The sequence below is a fragment of the Pongo abelii genome, chromosome 22 (genome assembly GCF_028885655.2).
Source record: "Pongo abelii isolate AG06213 chromosome 22, NHGRI_mPonAbe1-v2.0_pri, whole genome shotgun sequence".
Taxonomy (NCBI): Eukaryota; Metazoa; Chordata; class Mammalia; order Primates; family Hominidae; genus Pongo; species Pongo abelii.
The window spans coordinates 43,255,926-43,280,150 of NC_072007.2; the positions used below are offsets into that span (position 1 = coordinate 43,255,926).

Consider the following 24,225-nt stretch of genomic DNA (forward strand, 5'->3'; position numbering starts at 1 on the left):
GGAGTTTTCCATTCATTCTTTCATTCATGCAGCCAACAACATCCATTGAGCACCTACGATGTGCTCTGAAGCAGTGTGTAGCACAGTGGTGAAGTACATGGGAATTGATTAAGGAACCTGAAGTCTAGCCCTGGCTGTGTGTCTTTGGGCAAGTTATTTACCTCTCTGAGCCTCCGTTCCCTTAATTCTATATGAAGAATTAGCAGAGTGTCTGCTTATAGGGTTGCCTTAAGGATTAAATGAATTGCTGTATGTAAAGAGTTCAAATATTATGCTTGTTTTGTTATTATTGTTTTTAACCAGACCCTGTGTTAGGCTATGGAGACACTGAGATGGCTAGAAATGATCCTTCCCACTCCCCAACAAGAAGACTTCATAGTCTAGCAGGCTGCCTGTCTCTTTCTTGTACACTATCCCTCGAAATTTTTTTAAAAATACAGAAAGTGCACTGGACGTGGTGGCTCACGCCTGTAATCCTGGCACTTTGGGAGGCTAAGGTGGAAGGATCACCTGAGGTTAAGAGTTCGAGACCAGCCTGGCCAATGTGGTGAAACCCTATCTCTACTAAAAATGCAAAAATTAGCTGGGCATGGGGGTGGGCACCTGTAATCCCAGCTACTCAGGAGGCTGAGGTAGGAGAATTGCTTGAACCCAGGAGATAGAGGTTGCAGTGAGCCGAGGTCATGCCACTGCACTCCAGCCTGGGCAACAGAGCAAGACTCCATCTCAAAAAATAAAGAAACCTAGAAAGTGCAAAGTATGCCCATAGGCAATCAAAATGATGCTTGAATTTGGGGTGGGGGAAGGAGCAAGATCTCATGTCAAACTGGATGACTATCACCTCGACAGGTGCAGGACTGGCAGAGTTAAAGGAAAATAACAAGTCAACAGCCTCTTCCCCAGGGGCTCAGTAATGTCCCCAGCCTTTGGCTCTGGTGTGCTCTGTGCAAAGGGCTAAAAATAGCAGAGGCATGCTCAGGATTAAGATGGCCTTTCAATCACAAGTCAGGGAAGTAGTGATTTTCCTTAGACAAACCCTATTGCTACTGGTGGGGGTGGGGGTGGGGATGGAGGTCGGGAGACATACGACTTTCTCATACATTTGATTAAAACTTTGGCAAAGTTAAGAATCTTCATAGTCTCTAAATCTCCATTTGCACCCACCCTGACCTTTCTTAAGTATAGTTTCATTGATTTTTTAAGGCTATCTTTGAAGCTAGAATGCTGAATAACTCTAAAACTTACCAAAGAGTCCACTCTTTTGGTTGCCTGTTTGTGTGATAATACATCCTCTTAAAAAACACAGCCCATTTTAATTTGCATCCATCCACACTTCACCTCACCATCTATAGCACCATAAATACATTCATCGAAGAAGGCAGCATAAAAACTAGTAAGCGTGGAGAATGGTGAAGCGTCAGTTACAATTAATAGCTTTGGAAATAAAAGGGATAATATTATGTCTCATTTACAAGTTTTGAATTAAATTTCACAACTTACCATTTGAAATAAATTAATGCCAGAATTGACCTGTTATGAAGTCTGTTTGTAAATAAAATTGGCCCAATTAGTCAGGGGTGGGGAGTGCATCTTAGTCCCAGCTACTCTACTCAGGAGGCTGAAGTGGGAGGATGGCTTGAAGCCAGGAATTGGAGGCTGCAGTGAGCTATGATCATGCCATGGCACTCCAGCCTGGGTGACAGAGGGAGATCCTGTCTCTATAAATAAATAAATAAAATCAGCTCAACTATTTATGTCAGTGTTGTAAATACAGAAACGAAATCCTTAAAATGCCCTAGAAGTGGAGGTTGGGTGGGAGGGAATATCCTCCCCAAACTTGAAATCACATCCATGCCCTGACAGCTCCATTGGGTTGCCAAGCTCCATTCAGTCTCATTTTCCTCTCAACAATGCACATGCGCAAAGGCCTCCTGCCTGGGAAGGCACCGGGCATCTTTTTAAAGAAGTCCAAGGATTTTAGATGAGGTCAGGAGTTGAGCATGGGAGCGAGGTGAAGGGTCAAAAAAGTTAAGCTACTCTGGTGTAACCCACCACAAACTCCCTGTTCCTGCTTTTATTCCCTCCCTAAAACTTTTTCATTTTGGGAGAAGAAAATGTTAACATATCATTATTATTAATAAAAAGCTGTAAAGTGGGCTGCACATGGTGGGCTCATGCCTATAATCCCAGCACTCTGGGAGGCCAAGGCAGGAGGATATCTTGAGCCCAGGAGTTCGAGACCAGCCCGGGCAACATAGTGAGACCTCGTCTCTACAAAAACAAACAAAATTAGCCAGGTGTCCTGGCTCGCACTACTCCAGAGGTTGAGGCGGGAGGATTGCTTGATCCCAGCAGGTCAAGGCTGCATTGAGCTGTGATCACACCACTTCACTACAGCCTGAGCAACAGAGGGAGGACTCTGTCTTCCCCCCCACAAAAAAAGGAGGAAAATGACAGGGCAGGAGGGGGTGGGGAGGCGGTGAAATCACCCATAATGTCAGAGGCACGTGAACCAGAGCAACTCTATCTTGAATAGGAGCTGGGTAAAATAAGGCTGAGACCTACTGTGCTGCATTCCCAGATGGTTAGGCATTCTTACTTACAGGATGACATAGGAGGTCAGCACAAGATACAGGTCATAAAGACCTTGCTGATAAAACAGTTTGCAGTAAAGGAGCCGGCTAAAACCCACCACAACCAAGATGGTGACGAGAGTGACCTCTGGTCGTCCTCACTGCTACACTCCCACCAGGGCCATGACAGTTTACAAATGCCATGGCAATGTCAGGAAGTTACCCTATATGGTCTAAAAGGAGAGGCATGAATAATCCACCCCTTGTTTATCATATCATCAAGAAATAACCATAAAATGGGCAACCAGCAGCCCTCTGGGCTGCTCTGTCTATGGAGTAGCCATTCTTTTATTCCTTCACTTTCCTAAAAAACTTGCTTTCACTTTAGTCTATGGACTCACCCCAAATTCTTTGTTTCAAGAGATCCAAGGGCCCTCTCTTGGGGTCTGGATCAGGACCCCTTTCCTGTAACAATAATGGCACAACCCAAATACAACTACTTTAATGTTTCAGTCATCTCTTTCGATTATGTCTCTAACTGCATTTATATTTACAGTTATAATGTGCATCAAAGTTTGTGATCTACTTTTCTCCTAAACATTGCCCTAGGTTATTAAAGAGTCTTTCGAGTAATTATTTTAATGGGTGCATAATATTTCATTGAGTGGGTGGATCATCATTTAACCATTTCCCTATTGATGGACAGTGAGATTACTTCCACTTTTTCTCTTATAAATAAATATACTAATAATCTTCAGTATCTTCCATATCTGGAGTTTGGTATCTTTATTCAACTTTTTTCCTTATAAATAAAAGTTGAGCAAAGATTTCAAATTGCAGATACCACAATCAGCTGATGCTCAAGTCTCTCATGTAAGATGACATAGTACTTGCATTTAACCTATACACATCCTCCTGTATACTTTAAATCATCTCTAGATTACTTATAATACCTAATACAATGCCTACACTTCACTTTATTCAGATACATATATTCGCATTTACACACACACACACACACACACACACACATAAACAGTGCTAATGCATATGCCCACCCTGAATTTTCTCCTCATGACTGGTTGTGGCACAACTTTAAACCCAGCAGAGCGCGGAGAGGAAGCTGGAGTTTGTATTTTCAGTTTTGTTCGACTCTGTGAATTAGGAGTCCTGTTTTCCCATCCTAGTCACGAAGTAGTCCTGAATTGTCCTTGAGTAGAAGGGAGAGATTTATGGACTGAATCCTGGTCCAAGTCAGAGAGAAAAGTATTCTTTAGAAAGACATCGTCTGATGATTATTTTGAGAGACTTTCTGGTAATCCCTAGCAAATCTGCATGTTAATAGGAATCATTTACTCAAAGCAGGGGCCCAGGAAAATAGCTTTACATAATAACAGAAGCTTGATTTGATTACTTCAATTTGGTCCTAGCTATTGAATTAAAGGTAAAGCCAAGCTTTTGGAAGTTTTACAGAATGATAAACAAAATGGGAATAGTAAATTAAGACTGACTCTGGATTCAACCTGTACATCTTTATTACTTCTAATGAGCAGGGAGATGTAAACAGGATCGAGGAGTAAAAACCATTGATAATCTTCTTAGCATCCTGGATAATTTATTGGTTTCTTTCTCACATTGAGAGCTCTAAGCCTGCCTAATATTCGTTAAGACTTCTTGGCAGCTCTTTCCTAAAAGAAGCAATTTCTTTTCTTACAGTGCAGTGTAGTTTTGCTCACTTGCTCCCCAAAATACTGATAGACATTTTCAGTTGCACTCAGCCATTTTGAGTCACAGCAGCACTTTAAAAAATCCTAGTAATTTTATACTTACAGAAGAGTCGCAACAGTAGGACAGAGTCCTTGGATACCCCTCAACCAGCCCTCTCTCTTTTAACATCTTACATACCATACAACAAAATTAAGAAATTGTACTAAGCATGAGACTATTAGCTAAAGTGCAGAACTTACTCACATCACCAGTTTTTCCACTAATGTCCTTTTTCTATTCCAAGACCCAATCCAGGACTCCATGTTGCATTTAGTTTTCACATCTTCTTAGCCCCCTCCAATATGTGACAGCTCCTCAGTCTTTCTTTGATTTCAGGGCCTTGCCACTTTTGAAGAGTAATGGTCAGTCATTTTGTAGAATGTCCCTCAATGTGGGCTTGTTTGGTGGGTTCTCACGGTTAGACTAGCGTTATGCATTATTGGAAAGGAAACCACAAAGTGATTGACGTGTCCACCTCAGTGCACCACGCCATCCTCACCACTTGACTAAGGTGATACCCACCAAGATTCTCCATTGTAAACTTTCCGTTTTCCCCTTTGTAATTATTAAATATTTTAGAGGGGGAGGTACTTTGAGACAGTGCAAATAAGTATCCTGTTTCTGCTTAAACATTCACAGCCATACTTTTTGTCCTCCAAAGTAATAGTTTAACCTTAGCTAAATGTCAACAAACTATCAATGGGGACTTCTGGAGTTGGTGATGGGCACAGGAGCCTCAAAGCCATTCACTTCTTCCCGGAAGCCCAGCATTCCGGGAAAGGACTGGCAGACCTCCTAACTTCCTCCACCAGCTGTCTGACCACTGCACACTGTGGTTGTAACTTGGGATTTCAGAGCCAGGAGCAGGACCCCACTCCTGATCATAGCATGACTTAGCTTCTCCCCAGAATTACAGTCATCTTCCATATGACTTAGGAATAACATGATTGCTGGAAGACAGAAAGATGTGGGCCTAAGTAACAAAATAAACTATGTTCTGTTACAGATTAAAGTACTTGTGACACTTCTGAAAGCATGGCAAGGCAGACTTCATTTAGGGGGATTATCACAACAGGTCTAGGGACTATTACAATGGGGTTTTATAGTAGGGCAGAGAGATTGGGCTCAACTCTGTATCCGACAAGGAAAAGTGGGAATTTATAGCCAAGGAGTGAGAGGGGGGCCAGTGGATGGTAAATTACCAAGAAGAAACATGAGGGGTAAGCGGGGATTCTGGCTAACTGTCCTAATGGGTTTCTTGCTGAACACAGGCCAGGGTGATCAGATAGCACCTGCAGGATGGTGGAGGATGAGCAACTTCCCCAGATCTGGAAGGTGATCAGATACAGTTAGAGGAAGTAGCTAGGCAGCCATGAGCAGGCCAGGAGGGGGTCCCCCTCCCCACTGGGATGTCATGTGACCATCAGGTACTGGCCAGGCAGTTGTGGTTGTTAAACTGTCTCTCTAAAATAATAATTGGTCACAGCCAATGCCAGGGAAAGACAGCCTCCCAATAGACAGAAAACACCTGAAGCTGGTGATCAGCAGCCTTTTTTTTTTTCTGAGACAGAGTCTCACTCTGCTGCCAAGGCTGGAGTACAGTGGCACGATCTAGGCTCACTGCAACCTCTGCCTCCTGGTTTCAAGCAATTCTCCTGCCTCAGCCTCCCAAGTAGCTCGGGAGGATTACAGGCGTGCACTACCATAACTGGCTAATTTTTGTATTTTTAGTACAGACGTGGTTTCACCATGTTGGCCAGGCTGGTTTCAAACTCCTGACCTCAAGCGATCTGCCCGCCTTGGCCTCCCAAAGTGCTGAGATTACAGGCGTGAGCCACCGCTCCCAGACGATCATCAACTTTTTGATAAGATCTCAGGAGTTTGGCAAATGTGCTCAAGCATGAGCACTAAGAAGAAAAATGGTGGAATTTAACTGGTATATGACCTTCCTCTAGGAACGCTCAACTGGTAATGGCAAAATGCCTCAAATGAGCATGCGCACAACTTCAGTAAACTCACTGTGCGTATGGCCCCTCCCAAGTGCTGGCAGCCCACGACGCATTTGGATGAAGTGACATCGTTCATCTGAGGTAATACCCAAGGTTCATTGTCTCACGCCAGGGGAATCAAGGACACAAACACACAAGAAGTGAGGTTAAGAGCAGAGGTTTAATAAGCGAAAGAAAGAGAAGAGCTCTCTCTGCTGCAGAGAGAGGGTTCCCAAATGGGTTTTCTGCTTCCGCAGTGAAATGCAGTGGGATTTTATAGATGAGCTTGAGGAGGTGGTGTCTGATTTACATAGGGCACGAAAGATTGGTCGGACCACGTGTGTCATTTGCATAAGGCATGAAAAACTGGTTAGGACTTGGTGTGCCATTTGCATAAGACACAAAAAACTGGCCACCCCCACCCTCATCCTTTGTTATGCAGATGGGTTCTCTACCTGGCCGTTCCATGTTGCCTGTTTCTTTACTGGACACGTAGCGACAAAGGAAAGGGAAGATGGGGCGTCCATGTTGAACATACCTGGCCCCTAGGTAGCCCTTTTCTATTGGCAGAGCTGCCGGCATTCACTTGTGCAAGCTTCCAGCTTGCTTATCTATGTCTGCAGCTTGATTTTTCAGGCTGTTCTTTGTTTGAAAGACAATGATTTGGGGCTGCTTTTTGTTAAAAGGGAAATTCTGCCGAGGGCTCTGTTGCCCTTACTATCTGCCTAAATAATTTCTTTCTACCTCCTCTGTCATGGACAGCCTGCTCCAAGGAAGAATCAGGGGAGAAGAAACACAGATCCTGGAATCATGCTAATGCATGAAACCCCAAGTCAAGGGTTGGACGGAGCACTTGGCACTTGGATCTTTTTTTTTTTTTTTTTTTGAGACGAAGTCTCGCTCTGTCGCCCAGGCTGGAGTGCAGTGGCACAATCTCAGCTCACTGCAAGCTACAGGTGCCCGCCACCATGCCCAGCTAATTTTTTATATTTTTAGTAGAGATGGGGTTTCACTGTCTTAGCCAGGATGGTCTCTATCTCCTGACCTCGTGATCCGCCCGCCTCGGCCTCCCAAAGTGCTGGGATTACAGATGTAAGCCACCGTGCCCGGCTGGATCTTTTAAGTTGCCCACTTGGCCCTCTTCCAAGTGTACTTTCTTCCTTTTGTTCCTGCTCCAAAACTTTTAAATAAACTCTCACACCTGTTCTAAAAGTTGCCTTGGTCTCTTACTCTGCCTTATGTCGCTTGGCTGAATTCTCTCCTCCAAGGAGGCAAGAACCGAGTTGCTGTAGGCCCATAGGGATTCACTGCTGGTAACAATACCAGGGGTGAACGATTCTAGCTAAAATGACTTAGAAGGATTGTTGCTAAGACTTGGACGATGCAGAGATGAACACAGAACCCCAAAAGTCAGGGCTCAGTTGAGAAGAGAGTTCAGAGGAGCCTGACTAGAATTTGGTTGAGGAGACAGTCTGTCAGTTCAGAAGACGATGAGGGTCTGCTGTTCTAGGCCATCACAGATGTCATCTGCAGACGCCCTTTACAGCACTGTGTCTGTTTCCAGGAATTTATGTTGTAAAATGGAACTGAAACTCAGAAAAATAATGGTTGGAGATTTTCACCACCAAATGTTTCTCCTCTTGTTTGTTGTTCTTTAAAAAATAAGTGTATTTTCAGTTCATTAGACTTGAAATGATGGATGAGGAAAATTAAACCAAATGTGAAAAATGGGGGACTCAGTCCCCAAAGGAATGTCCAGCTAGTGGCCAGTCCTGGGAAGCTCCTTGTGTCTGAGATCTATATAAAGAGAGAAGGAAATAAGCAAAAATGCCTCCCCTGCATCCAACTTCATTTTTGTTTCTATTTTGTGACAATAAAATTATCTTTCTGAGGATTCTACAAAAGGAGAGTATAGTATCCTTGTTTAACCTCAGAAGCGATTCCCTCAGGTCTGTTTACACAAATATAGCCTTATTTATTAGGTGTACCCAGCTAACATCTGATGACAAGCTAGAGGAGGAAGAAAGGGATTGATCCAATCTAGAGATATTAACAGATATTTGTATAGAAGGTGGCAATTTATTGATCATTTATACATCATCTTTCTAAAGCCTCTTTACTCACTCTTTCTCTCTGATATCTGCTTTTCACTTGTACTAGGCCACCCATACCACATATCATGTATCAATTTCTTTACTCAGAAAGAAAACATGCACAACAGAAGGTGGGTCAGGCTGGTGGTACAGAACAAGTTTTGCTTGGTGATTTTCATGGCTTGCAAAGATCTGAGTTATGTGGTCCAGTCAGGACCCCCAACCAATGCATCCATGGGGATTTAAGTAAATATTAAACATAAGTGTGTTCTGTTCATGCTCAAATCTCACAGTTTACCTAAGGCCTTGACTTACGGCACAATAAATGTTGCTGAATTTGAGGAAATAAAGGTATAGTTTGTCTTCTGAAAATGTAACAAGGTAGGCCTTGGTGCTACAAGAAGGGATAATTGATAATGACAGACAGGAGTGTAAAATCGAGAAAAAGAAAATTATTCCATAAAACAAAAGTTGGGGATATTCACATAGGAGCAAATATGTTTAGAATTCTAATGAAAAGTCACCAGGAAAAGTTGAATTTGTGTTTATAAGACTCTGATTAAGAAATCAGGGACATGTATAAACTTTAAAAAGTATTCTTTACCTAAAATTGTTCATTTTAAAACAAACTTTGGTATCATATGAAATAAACGTATTTAGAAATATAATCAAATACTAAAACGTATTTAGACCCTTTTGCTTTATTACACCAGATAATAGTATTCTTCTGGGATTCCTGAAAAGTCCAAATATTCACCCTGACCAAACGGGAGTGGGCTGCCCTATTTAGTGGAACACATTTTTGTAAGTTTTCTTCTGTAGGTGGGCTAGTTGGGAGTGCACTGTTAGAAGCTCCCTCTTCTGTAGATGGGCTAGTTGGGAGTGCACTGTTAGAAGCTCCCAGGCTGGGCGAGGTGGCTCATGCCTGTAATCCCAGCACTTTGGGAAGCTGAGGTGCGTGGATCACCAGGAGTTTGAGACCAGCCTGACCAACATGGTGAAACTCCGTCTCTACTGAAAATACAAAAATTAGCTGGGCGTGGTGGCAGGTGCCTGTAATCCCAGCTACTCAGGGAGCTGAGGCAGGAGAATTGCTTGAACCCGGGAGGCAGAGGTTGCAGTGAGCTGAGATCGCGCCATTGCACTCCAGTCTGGGCAACAAGAGCAAAACTCCGTCTCAAAAAAAAAAAAAAAAAAAAAAAAAAAACAGCTCCCAGTAGCATCTTCCCGCCTCCCTCTCCCCCCTGCATATATCTGGGCCCCGACTTTGAGGGCATTCACACAAACAGCTCCATAGCAGCTGGTGGGCTGGGCCCAATCAGCCAGTGTGGGGCAAACGGAATGCACGATTGATGCAGAACCTTGGAGAATGGGCCCTGAATCCAGGAGCCAAATGGTTCCCTGCACAGAGCGGAAAGGATTAGGGTGGGCAACCAGTTTGGGAGCAAGAAGCAGTATCCCACCAACATGCAAAGCCTTTTCTTTCTCTACACAACCCCACCATTGTCTATGACATAACGCTGTTCAGTGGCCTCCACTGCAACATACAAGGCCCAGTCCTGTCTTCTGGGAACAACTCAGATATGAATTTTGAAAGCAGTGGGTGTCCTTCACACGCAGACTCTAAACAGATTCTCCATTCTACATGCAGAGGAAGAAATCGAGAATAATATTTTGCTTTCTTTAAAAAATTTGGTGGCTGGTTCTTCTTGCTCTCCAAGAAAGCTTGTTTGGGAATATTAAAAAAACGAAGACGTACAGCTCCTCTCCTGGGTGAAAAGCACACAGTCCAAAGAGTCGTATTTGTCAGGCTCACAGGATGGGCGGGAGAGGAGGTGGGACTGGTGGGCGGTGGCTTTTCACCCTCTGTACCTGGGTTTATGGCCCTTCAGTATTTAGGGGAGCTATTTTTACAGGTAGCTTGCTCCTATTTTATTCTGATTGGAGTCTCTTTATTAAAAGAATTGTTTAATTTGAAATGAGTAACCCAAGTTACTCGGCAAGATATAAAGATTAAGAAAAGATAACAAGAGATGAATAAATGAGGTAGTGGAATTGCTTGATAACTGGAGTAGCGTCTTAGAAGCTCTCTCCTGAGTTAGAACTATTCTTTGTTGTTAAATGAAAGTTAAAATATGCCATTTTCAATGTAAATACATTTTTTCCCAGATTCCTACTATCCTATATTACAATTGTTTTCATTTCTTCATCATAAGAAATCATCACTTTGGAGTTTTATTTATGTATGTCCTGTTTTCACATCGTTTTGACGGTTCTGTAGATATGCTATGTTTTTCCCCACAGCCCTAATTATATATCATCTTTATCATTTTTAGTAAATAGATAATATCCTGTTACACCAATGTTCCATAATTTGTTATCTGTTGCCCTTTGCTAAGACTTTGGTTATTTTCAGCTTTTCACTCCCATAAATAACACTGCTATAAATATATCAATGCATACACCATTTCTTCTTTTAAATTACTTTCTTGAAATAAATTCCAAAGAATGAGATTACGGGGTCAAAGAGTACTAACATTTTTATGGCCTTTGACCCACATTGATTGCCAAATGCCCTCAAAAGGCATTGTACCAGTTTTCAAAGAATGATATATCTGCTTTCCCCACAGTCTCACCAGGCATTGAGTTACAGGGTTTTCCTGTATTTTTATTTCTTCAGTCTCAATGGGTTGAGATTAAACTATATGCCCATTGGAGCATTATTATAAGTAGCTATACAATTCATTGATTACTTAATAATGCTTAGGATACAACAGAAAGGAAAATGAAGCAGAAAAAAAACAAGCCAAATTAAATACTTTCTCAGTTGTGTTAAATGCCTTTGTATATTGAATATCTGTGAGCACGCTAAGCTTCAACACTGAGAACAAAGAAATCAGTTCTGAAACAACTAGAATAACATCAGCACACCAGAGTCAGATAACTTAGTTTTCATTTCATAAATACATTCACACACTCACAAAGCTCTAAACTTTGCTAGAAGAGTGAGCCTAAGAGAAACGAATGCTTACTTGTGTTATCAATGCCTAAAGCACTGATTTTGAGCAGTAAAGATTTGACTCTCTTTGACCTCTTGCAAAGACGTCCAATTATTTCACAGTTGTTCTTCTGCTTTTCCTCTATGTCTCAAGCTATCTTGAATAGGGAAAGAGTGAAAAAAGGAGTAAAAGTAAAATAACAGGGACAAGAGTCTCTCGTTCCTTTTGTGAATTTTGCCTTCAGCTTTGTTCTGTTTTCTGGAAAATACTATGCAAACATGGAAATGGGTAAGTTGTCTGTCAATGCACTTTACAGATGGCATGGATAAATGAAGAAAGCCCTGAATATCTAATTCTTTGTGACCAGCTCTGTTCAAATACAGTTCCTTCAACATTTCATATAAATGATGCCTTAGGATTTCTGTAACACACTGGTTTGCACAGGGTAGACATACTGTGAGAATCTATGGGATGGATGGTTGAGTCAAATGTGGCACGTTCATAGACCACTTGGAGTATACAATCGAAGATCCAAAGAAAACTATCAGTGTCATGGAAACCTTGTTCTTTGGGAAGTAAATCCGCTCCAACTGAATGGGCATCCCTTCCTTTCTCAGCCCCACCACATCAGGAAGAGTGTACTTGCTGTTTATAGCTATGAGTGCCTGGAAAACAAGAACAGGTAGATTTGTATGTTAAGGCCTCATATTGATATTGGAAAAGTACAAACCAGGAAGTGCAAATGTTAGCTTGGATCTGCTCCTACCTCCCATCACCACCACCCACAAAGAAGAGAAGAAAAAGAGCCAGAAAATGCACCCAGAGCCATCAGAAAAGTAAGGGAGGGATATTTTTATTTAGCATCAAACCCGAAGAGAGGGCGGCAGGTGCGGTGGCGCATACCTGTAATCTCAGCACTTTGAGAGGCTGAAGAGGGTGGATTGCTTGAGCCAATGGGGTTCAAGACGAGTCTGGGCAACAAAGTGAGACTCTATCTCTATTTCTCTAAAAAAAAAAAAAAAAATTAGCCAGGCATGCTGGTGTATGCCTGTAGTCCCAGCTCCTCGGGAGGCTGGGAGGTGGGAGAATCACTTGAGCCCGGGAAGTCGAGGCTGCAGTAAGCCATGGTCTCGCCACTGCACTCCCGCCTGGGTGACAGAGTGAGACTCTGTCTCAAAAAACAAAACAAAACAAAAACCACCCTGAAGCAGGTATCCTTTGAGTTCCTGTGACTGAACTGGTTCATTGCTGACTTGTTTGTGGCTGTGAGTCACCTCAGTCTTGCTTGCTGCTGGACTGTGCCATTGATGGTGACCCCCATGGGGGCAGGCTGGGATCAAGCTGGAGTCCTTCAGCCCTTCTGGGGAGCCGCTTCTTTCTAGCCAAACCAGGGGGTTAGTGGAAGGGTGGAAAGGTCAAGTAACTAAGAAGGGTGAACTAGAGAAAGACATGGCAATTTGCCAGAGTGGCCCCTTCATTTAGAGTGAGGAATTGTGAGGGGCCTGCAGGCTGGTAAACAGCTTGTCCATCTCCAGAGAGGACCCACCAGTGTCAATGGCCGATTGAGAACAGGGCACCTCGCTGATAGTCACAGAGACGAGCAAGGCTGGAATTTCAAGTGGAATTTCTCCAAACTGTGTTGGAACACTCATGAATCTGACTTGCACATCAGGCTGGGAAGTCATCTAGCCCCAAAGCTATGTCCTTGGGGAAGGGGAAGGCTGAAGGCTGAAAGAGAGAAACTTCCCACTCATCACCATATCCCCAATATCCAGTCTCTTCCTATCTCCCTCTCCAACAAAATCAGCTGCTCCTTCCCTAGCCTTGAAGAGCACCCTGTACATACTTCTCTGGTGCACTCAGCCCATTGTATACTAACGTGTTTCCATGCTATCTTCCCAGCTGGGGCATGAGTTCATCAGTATATTCCAGCATATCTGGGTTCACATTCCAACTCCTGTCTCCTAATAGCTATGTGACTTGTACAAGCCACTTCTCTGAGACCTTTGTTTCCTTGTCCATAATATGCTAATAAAAGAGTCTACCTGATTGGATTGCTGGGTGGATCATATGAGCTTCTACAAAATGCTCAGGTTTATCCTCATCATTCACTGGGCAATTTCTAGCCCTGAGCACAGCACCCTAATAGATATGCTCGGTAAAGGACATTCCAGCTAACGAATGGTTCTCGAGCACTGTGGGTAAGCATGGGGTTATGGCTGGATAGAGTCACTGGGCACTTGGGGGATGAGGAATTTCTTTTCTGGACCTTGGAAAGCACCACTGAAACCATTTTGGTTATAGCAGGTTACTTCTGTCCGTACTGACACTTCATCCCGAATCTCCTTCCTGCCTCACGCCAAAGCAGGACATGGAAGTATAAACCTTCTTCATGTAAGCCAGCTAACCTTGGGATTTTACATAGTGCAGCTCATCTGTTCTCTTTTCCCCCCCTTTTTTTTTTTTTTTTAGATGGAGTCTCACTCTGTTGCCCAGGCTGGAGTGCAGTGGCGCTATCTCAACTCACTGCAACCTCTGCCTTCCAGGTTCAAGCAATTCTCCTGCCTCAGCCTCCTGAGTAGCTGGGACTACAGGGACCTGTCACCACACCCGGTTAATTTTTGTATTTTTAGTAGAGACGGGGTTTCACCATGTTGACCAGGTTGGTCTCGAACTCCTGAACTCAAGCAATCTGCCTGCCTCGGCCTCCCAAAGTGCTGGGATTACAGGTGTGGGCCACTGCACCTGGCCCTGTTCTCTTTTTTTCTCGACGCATATTTATTGAGTCTCATGTTGTGCTAGGCATTCTGATTGCTGCTATGGGTACTTATGTGGGAACACAATCCAGTCCATGTTCTGTAGCCCTGGGACCCCAGTAAGGGCTGTGCAGTGTGGAAGGTTAGGAAGACCCTAATAAGGCCCAGGGATTTCTCCCTGGAGAGCATCAGGGAAGGCTCCATGGGGGACAGGCACTGTCAAGGTGATCAGCACCCAGACCTGCAGACATTGAATTGACCACATGAGCCACGTGGGCAGAGGCAGCTTGATTGTGACAGGAATAAAACTTAAATTTAAGGATGCTCATTTGCACACTGTCTTCCAAGGCTTGGGAAGGGCCCCACCAACTGTTCACATGGTCATATGTTTTTGTAAAATTTGTATCTGTTAGATGTTTTAACCCCAGTGCAGTAAGATGCTGTCTCAGCACTTTGCAGCCTGACTTCCTTCCTCTCTCTCCTACTTCCCTGTGTCTGTGGGTGTTGGAATGGCCGAGAGCATGTTTGGGATGTGGCTAAGTGGAACTGGATCGGGAGGCGGGTTTAGGTGAGTGGGATGGATTTGCGTGCTTTGCTGTCGCTTCTCCATGGTTGAATTATTGCTGGTCACCCAGGCATAGAAACAGCTTCCAGGAGTACACCTGTTGCCCACTGAGTGGAGTTCCTAGAATGGTGACAAGGAGTTGCAGGGTCAGAAATCACATCCTTTGGTGTCCAGCATCAGAAACAGGTGGGTGGTACAGGATAAACAAGGTTTAAAATGTGTAAGGTGAGAAGCCAGTCTGTGGAAAAGTATTGCAGAGGTGTGTCCAGATGCTAATTAAAGAAACATTTGCATGCACACACACACACACATACACACACACACGGTATTTCTGGATTCTGTGATGTTTGATATTTTTTGGCTTTTAACTTTTGTAGTTTGTTGTAATTTCTTTTCTCATTTTAAGTGAATATTTTTGTTTGTGCCTAATTTTCTATTCATACTTTGACAATCTTTTTCTTAAATGTAGAAGCTGGACTTGCCCAGTTTATGGCTATCACTCATCCCAAAGTGCTGTCTTGTAGACACATTCCTGGGCTCCTGGGACCCTGGCTCTGACACCACCAGAGTCCCTCTTCCCAGGAGGCAGCAGCTGCTCCGTTCCTTGCAGGCGCTGGAGTCCAAGAGCACCAAGGGGTACCTGCAGGCCGGCGCCTGTCCAGGGGCCTTCCTTCCTGGCCACATGGCTGCCTTTGGCCACCAGCTGCCTGTGTGCAGTCTCTCTCCTGAGAATCTGTGTGGCCATTCATCACAGGCCTCCTCTTGGAAAGGCAAAGAAGGTTGCATTATACGAGGTAAAGCTTATCATTTGCATCTGCCAAGATCCATGCATTTCCCCTCCCTCCCTGCCCCGCAGCCCCCAGCAACTTCCCTCCCCCCTTCTTTTTCCCTCTCTTGTGGGTTTTCAATAGTGTGTGCTTTCTTCTTTTTCCCCTTCTTTCTGGTCAAGACAGGGTTGTCTCTCTGGGTGGAAAAAGGCAGTGTGTTCGTGGAGTGCAGCTGCATTTCAAAGGTACTTTGTTGGCGAGTTATGAATTTGCCTTTGCTACTGTGGGGAAACAGGCAGATTCTTTGCCTCCCACCCTCCCCAAATTGAAATTGATGTTATTTCTCTGCCAGTGGTACCCAAGGAAATGTTTTGTTCCATTTCCTCCCCTTTCAGGCTGAGCCCTATTTATGTTGGGAGCTGGGGCCCTGCCACTGAGAATCATTGTCATTACCACCAGCGTCTGAGGCTGGCCAAATTCAGCAGCTGTGGTTTCATGCCTACCCTCACCAAGGTTTATTCCCTTGACAACATGTTCTTGTTTGGACCAACTTTCTTAGCCTTTCTCTCGTTGTTCCCCCCCACAACCCTACCCCCGCCCTTCCTGAAATCACCCTTACAGTTGCATGGAGCTTAAAATTAAAAAGGAAAAAGTGCAGGTGTGTGTGCATTCGTGCGTCTGTGTGCATATGTGTGTGCGTGTGTGCATATGTGTGTGCGTGAGCGTGCATGAATGTGTATGTGTGTGCACGCGTGTGTGTGTGCGTATGGGTGTGTGCGTGTGTGTGCATGTGTGCGTGTGTGTGAGTGTGTGTGTGTGTGTGTGTATGGGTGTGTGCGTGGTGTGCATGTGTGCGTGTGTGTGAGTGTATGTGTGTGTATGGGTGTGTGCGTGTGTGTGCATGTGTGCGAGTGTATGTGTGTATGGGTGTGTGCGTGTGTGTGCGTGTGTGTGTGTGCGTGTGTGTGTGTGTGTGTTGGAGGCAATGGGCAGGGGATTGGAGCTGGAAAGGAGATAAAGGCCCTGGGAGTTAGAACAAGGATACAGGGAGGCCAGCGAACGGGGTGAAGGGTGGGAAGTTTCCCCATAAGTAACGGGATCAAATTAATTATTATTTTGGTGGCCGCCTGTCTTCCCCACCCCAAGCCAGGCAAGACTCACCCTCGGCCCTGCCCGCCCAAGCATTTCAAATGGAATACCTAGGTGGCCCAGGGGGACCCCTGACCCCTATATCCTGTTCCTTTCTGCCTGCTTTGCTACTTTTCTCCTTGATAAAAGGAGAGAGTGAGAGATAATTAACAAAAAACATGGCCCCAGGACAATGAAACAACTGGCCTTGGCCGGCCAGAAATGCATCCTGGTTTTCTAGGTGAACTTTCTCCCATCAATCTTTCCTTTAACCTCTCTGTTAGTGGAAGCAATAGCAACACCCCTCCCCTCCCCTGAGCAAATGCTTTCTTTTGACTGGAAACAAAACAGGGGCTCGGCGAAGGCTGAGGTGAAATCTGGGTGGCATGGGCGCCGCACAATGGGGCCGCTGTTCCCCGGCCCGGGCTTGTGTTTTACAACAGGGGAGGGGCGGGCGTGAATGGTCTGATGATTGGAACAATCCCCCCGATTCAGGCCTACAAACGCATCTTCTGTTCCACACCGAGGGGACAGAAAGGAGAAAAGTGACAAAGAACGCGGGGCGGGGAGAATTAAAAGAAAATGCGCTCGACTAAAAAATCTCTCATATCCTGCATATTCCAGAAACCGGCTTTATGGAGAGAGGCTTCAGGAGGCCTCAGCCATATCTGAATGGCTTTCTCTGGCCTCTGATTTATTGATGAAGCTGAAGCGACTTGCTGGAGAAAGGCCTGGAGGCTTCTTTGTCTCCGAGATGAAGTACAATAGGCCACAGGGCGGAGATCTCTTGTGGTGCTCTCGGGTCCTGCTTTTCTCTTGCCCTCTGCTCCCTGCAACTACCAGCAGCCGTGACAAACGATTGGTGGTGTGCCCGGGAGAGCCGGTGACAAGACTGGGCCACTTGAGGTCTCCTTAAGAGGGTATTATGGTCAGGGCGACGTTTGTGCTGTGAAGATGGCACACTCCATTTTGTCAATGGCTCTCATCGGCCCAGATAATCGCCCCCCTGCCTGCCTGTCAGGGGCGCAGCCCGCCGATTCCTGGCGCCCTCGGAGAAAGTACCCTTTCCGTGGCGACCAAGATGGAGAAACTGTGTTTACCTCCTTGAGCAGAGGGGAAGGTGACCACCAGGGCAGCCTGCCTTGTCCATTACCCTGAAAACAAAAACATACAGCGCCTCCTCGGCTTGGGACCCCCACCGATAAATTATGGCCAGGCTGTGGAGCACAGCCCAGGAGAGACTGGGTGCTGGAGAGCTCCTCCCCCAAACCCCACGAGCGATCAAGAGGCCTCTGGGTCCGGGAAAGGGCTGCCGGGGTAGCTGGCATCCTGAGTAGATGGGAGCCTAGAGCATCCCAGAGGGTCTCCGCTGTGTTTTCAGGGAGAGTCCAGAGCCAGACCCTCTTGCCTCACAAATTTGCCAGGAGATTTCACCCAGGTCCTCTGTGGCTTCATACCCACCTCTTCCTGCACTTTTCTGTCTGCCAGCCTCCAGCCTTCGACACCATCAGAGAGAAAAAAGAAAAGAAGAGAAATGAAAAGGATGGAGGGAGGGAGGGAAGGAAGGGGAGATAGATAAAGAAGGGAAGAAGGAGGGAGGAAGAAGAGGAGAGGGAGCTGGGGGAAGAAAATAAGTTAAAAAAGAAAGAGGAAGAGAGGAAGAAAGAATGGAGGAGAGAGAAAGGGAAGGAAGGAAGGAGAGAGAAAGAGAAAGAAAGGAAGGAAGGAAAAAGAAAGGAAAGAAGAAAGAACGAGAAAGAAAAGAGAGAAAAGGAGAGAAAGAGGGAAGGAAGGAAAGAAAAAGAGAGGAGGAAAAAGGAAGGAAGGAAGGAAGGAAGGAAAAGAAGGAGGAAAGGAAGCGAGGAAGGAAAGAAGGAAGAAAACCACCATGATTCATAGCTAAGAATGAGGGAGGGGTGAGGGTGATTTTACTAAAAACGAGTTTCCCATTCTTGATTTAAAGTCTGAAGAAGCTCACTTTATATATAACATGTATAATACACCTCACTGCGGCTGGCTCCCAGCCAGGAAGGACATCTCCTTATACATGTCAGGCACCTTGTAACTTGGCGTATCAAGTTATTTACCAAAATTAATGTTCCAAGAAATAAATATCTTTGCCACTCCTTTAAAGCCACAAGTTTTCAAAAATATCCATCATACTTCCTCAAATGCGTCGCACACATCCTCAATTCTAAACAGAAGATACCAAATTGAATTACACTTTTTTTTAATTGACTCAGGCTCAAATAAAATAGAATGTGCAAAAGTGCTCTGTAAACCCTAAAGCACAATGCACCCGCGGGCTATTCTTCTTCCTCTCAATGACTTGCCCTCCTGCCTCGCGACCCTGAGGATGATGGTCTGGGAGGTTTGGTGCCTGCTTTTATAGCTTTTCTGTGTCCTTCAGCTGTCACTTTAGCTTGTGGGGGCACCCTGCCTTCATTCTACTCTGCTGTTTCTATTGGCTTGTGAAGGCTGTTAACAAGATGTAACAAGAATAAGTGTCAAAACTCTGGCTTTGTGATCCTGGGCAAATTATTTAATTTCTGTGTGCCTATAAATGGAAATGGAAATAATACTTACTCCAGGATATTATTGAGAAGGTTAAACGAAATAATACACATCAAGCGCCCAATGGGGATTGCAGTGTAGTAAATATACAATAAATATGAGTTATTATTAAGATGGTAACTTAGTATCATTAGGACCAAAATATTCTTCCTGTGACGGGCATGAATTTCAATGATTGTATTTGGTACAATAGGAAGATCTTTAATTTTTGTTTGCTTCTTTCCAGTTTCTTGGCTTGATCCTGTATCATAAGGTGGCTAGATAGTGCACTTCCGGAAACTGAAGTGTCATGGTATCATGAAGCCAGTTCAGAAGGGAGCAGAGATTTGACCAAGAAAACAAGTTCTGGGCCTAGGCCACGCAGAGAGTGGACTAACTTTATCGGTTGAGAAGATTTTCTGAAGTGCCCAAACCCCAGATCTGTAGCCCTTGTGTGGTCCATCTCCCCTCATCCTCATGTCTGCATTTCACTGGGAAGTAAGAATCACAATAATGACACAATAGCTGTCACTCTTGAAACACCTACCACGCAACACGCTTGATGCTCAGAGCTTTATTTACATGCTGTTTTTTTGTAGCTCCACCAGTGAGTTTCTTTCTGAAAGTCCGTAAGCTGCTGGAGTCTCATTCATTTTCCCATAAGGGGCTGACTCCCAGGGAGGTAAATCATGTGCCTGGACTCACCTGGCTGGCTAAAAGGGTCCCTATTGCCTAACTCCCAATTCGCTGCTTTTGCTACTGCCCTGTGTCACATTCTTCTTGGTCCAGCCTCCTGGATTCACTGTGAGTCTCACCAGAGGCACATCATTTCTGCATCTTGGCGAAGGAAAGGCCTGCAGACGTGGGGAAGGCCTAGGGTCAGACCCGCCTCTGTTGGAAAACCCCAAGGATAACCCTTAGATGAGGAGAGGACAGGGGACCAAGCAACTCTCATGCTTCCCCAAGTTACAGTTTATTTTTCCATTGGCTGCATAATTATGTTTTATTGATAATACATGATTGGTGTCAATGAATCTCCACTTCTAGAAAGAACCACTGTTGAAACTTCATCCTGTATATTTTTATCAAAATACGCACACATATGAGTGAGCTCATAAACTTGAAAACATTTGTTTGTCTGTTTTTTCATGAGCAGGAGAGTGCGGTGTTTAAGAATATGGGGTTTGGAGTATTTCCCTTCTCTCCCCTTCCCTCCCCTTCCCTCCCCTCCCCTCCCCACAGGCATGCTGAGGAACAAATGCGTTAATATCTGTGATGTATTTACAACAGCATCTGGCACATGAATAGTATTAGACAAGTGAAGTTTTGTGGTCACAAATAAAACAAAATATGATTTTATATATCAATACATACAACTTTATGTATTAATACAAAAAGATCAACCTTTGCTTTCTCAAAGACTTACTATATTCTATTCTATCATTATTTATTGAATTAATTTTCTAATGATGGACATTTAGCTTTTTCCAACTTTTGGTATCGTAAACAATGATGCAACAAACATCCTTATGTATATTATTAGTAATATAGACATTTCATCATACATAAATACATATATACATATCTTAACATGCATCCTTATGTATGTTATTAATAATATGCATATTTTAATGTCTGTCTTATTATTTCCTTTGAATAAATTCCTAATAAATAGAGTTACTGGATTAAAAGATGATGTAACTAGTCTGTGCTCCAGAAAGGTTAGATGAAATGGTATTTCCACCAAACCCTCACCAATGCATCTCATTATCGTTTTTGTCATCTTTGGCAGTCTGAGAAGAAAAATAAAAGAGGGGTCTCATTTTGATTTGCATACAGTTGATTAAAAGCAAGACTGAGCATCTTTTCACGTGTTTTGTTCACATCCTCTGTCCATTATTCTACCGAGGTCATTATTAAAATTATTATCACCTTGTCTGTCCCGTATGTTGCAAGTATTTGTGCCAGTTTGTAGTTTGTCTTTTAACCTCGTTTCTGGCTCCTTGTGCCATATAAAGCAAGGATGGAAGGAGCAACTTGGAGAAAGCACCATTTCAGCAGAGACAGGGAAGCCAAGTCTTTTTTATATTTATTTATTAATTTTTAAATGTTTATTTATTTGTTTTTGTAGAGATGGGGGTCTCATTATATTGCCCAGGATGGTCTTGAACTCCTGGCCTCAAGCAATCTTCCCTCCTCAGCCTCCTAAAGTGCTGGGATTACAGGTGTCTTAATTCATGGCTGGGGTCCACCAGGATCCCTAGCATAGGGGCATACAGGGAGGGGTGTCATTCCAAGCAAACAGACAACGAGGTTGGATCCAAAGGCCTATAAAATTCCTAAAGCCATCAACTTCCTTCTGTCAATGAAAGCGAGATGAAATTTATCACCTGAGTCCTACACAAGGATATAGGTCCCTCCTGTTCCCCTTCTTATTTTATCACCTGAGTCCTATACAAAGATATAGGTCCCATCTGTTTCTCCTCTCCTTTCCTCCCCTCTCCTCCCCCTCCCCTGCCTTCTCCTCCCCTCCCCTCCCCTCCCAGCATGAAGGCAGCTGCAACAGTATGTCTGGTGTCCAGGATACAGGGTATTGGGGACAGGGTATAGAGGTAGGGGGCAGAGAAAGCAACTCTTTGGAGGCTGGTTACAGTAAACAAGCAAGTTACTTGAGTCAGCAAATAGGCAAATATACCAAGGCTGGTGAGAGGCAGGTTGCTCACTGTCAGAGAATGGATTTACAAAGATGTTAGGGAGAAGGCTGGAAAGAACCCCAAAGTGTTGAATTAGAATTAGAACTATTATAAAATAATAACTTAAAATATATATTTGAGTATTTTGTGTGTGTATATAAAACAGACATACAACATACATACATATAGCAATTCCTATATCTGTATATATGTATATATAACACACATACACACAGATAGATCTAGAAATTGTTATAGATGGGTACATGTATCTGTAAATGGACACTTACACTTTCACATATGTACTTGCTTTGTCCCTGAGACAAAGACTCCTCAGTAACAATGAACCAGCTAAGCACTCAGATCTTGGTTTCTAAATACCCACACCAAAAGCAGAAAAAGCTCTATAGAGAATGAGTGATTCAGGGTTGGAGAGAATGACTGATATGGGTGTCTTAGTCCATTTGCATTACTATAAAGGAATACTTGGGGCTGGGTAATTTATAAAGAAAATAGCTCCATTTGGCTCAAGGTTGTGCAGGCCGTACAAGAAGCATGGTGCCAGCATCTGTTTCTAGTGGGGACTTCAGGGAGCTTCTACTCATGGTGGAAGGCAAAGGGAGCAGACATCACATGGTAAGAGGAAAGAGGAGGAGACACTAGATCTTTATAGCAGATTCACAGCAACTAAGAGTGAGAACTCACTCTACCCCATGACAGTGGCACCAAGCCATTCCTGAGGGACACGCCCCCAGGACCCAAATACCTCCCACAGGGCCTCACCACCAACACAGGGGATCAAAGTTCAGCATGAGACTCACCAAGGCCAAACAAACCATATTCAAAGCATAGCAACAGGGTACATATAAAACGAGCCTGGAGCACATAATTGTGCTACAAAGTAATGAAAAGCTCAAAGAATGATACAGATATGCCCACGGGATGCAGAAGCCAGCTTGAACAAGCTCCCACTGGCCACAGCTAGGATAACTTGGGAATCAAAATAAATAATCATAATATCAGGTTATAATACATTGAATAAAATAAGAGTCCAAGCGTCTATACTGATATAAATGAATGAATAAATAAATGGGGAAGAAAAAAATTTTTTTGCTAATAGTAGAATGCCTGTTAACAATAATTGTTGCCTTTTTTTTTTTTTTTTTTTTTTTTTTTTTTAAGTACAGACAGGGTTTTGCCGCGTTGGCCAGGCTGGTCTTGAACTCCTGACCACAAGTGATCCTCCCGGCCTCCCAAAGTGCTGGGATCACAGGCATGAGCCACCGTGCCTGGCCCAATTTCTGTTGTTTTAAGTGACATAGTTTGTAGTACTTTGTTACAGTAGCCCTAGGAAATGAATCCAACATTTTTCTAAAAATATACAAATGGCCAGTAAGCACTTGAAGATGCCCAGCATCATCAGCCATCAGGGTGAATCGAATCAAAGCCACAGTCAGCGAGCACTCGCACCCCCGTGAGTGCTAGACCCAAACAGGCAGGGAATAACTAGCGCCAGTGAGAATGTGAAGCAATTGGAACCCTCATACATTGCTGGTGGGAATGAAACATGGTGCAGCCACCCCGGGGAACAGTCTGACAGCTCCTCAAATGGCTAAACATAGAGTCACCATATGACCCAGCAATTCTGCTCCTAGGTATATACCAAAGAGGAATGAACATATGTATCCACACAAGAACTTGTGCATGAATGTTCATAGCAGCATTATTCACAGCAGTCAGAAAACAAAAGCAGTCCAAATGTCCATCAACTGATGAATGGATAAATAAAATTGGTATGCCCATACAATGGGATGTTATTTGGCAATAAATGAACTAGTAATATGAACTCATAAATAAACTATGACGTGGATGAACCTTGAAAACATCATGCTAAGTGAAAGAAGCCACTCACAAAGGATCACACGTTGTATGATTCCATGTATATGAAATGTCCAGAACAGGCAAATGAGTAGAGATAGAAAGTAGGTTAGTACCTAGGGCTGTAGAGGTTGAAGATACTGGGGGTGACAGATAAGGGGTGTGGGGTTTCTTTGGGAAGCAGTAAAAATGTTCTAAGATTCTAGTGATGGAGGCATGACTCTGTGAATATACAAAAATACTACTGAGTTGTATATTCAAATGGCTGAATTACATGGTATGTGAATTATATCTCAATAAAGCTGTTTAAAATGTAGATGGAATTACGAACATTGATCATCACCATTTGGCAATCATCATAGCTGTGATTAATTGGGGAGGAAGTAGAATAAGATAATGGTATAATCTCATACTGTCTTCCCACAAAATGTGAATTACATGTATGTACAAAGGAGAAAATGATGC

At 43.9% G+C, this 24,225-nt stretch overlaps 1 long non-coding RNA gene across 1 annotated transcript in view; it reads left to right on the forward strand.

Moving 5' to 3' along the window:
- LOC112130500 (uncharacterized) overlaps positions 1-24,225 on the forward strand; it is a 254,038-nt gene that overhangs the window by 195,203 nt on the left and 34,610 nt on the right. The window lies entirely within an intron of this gene.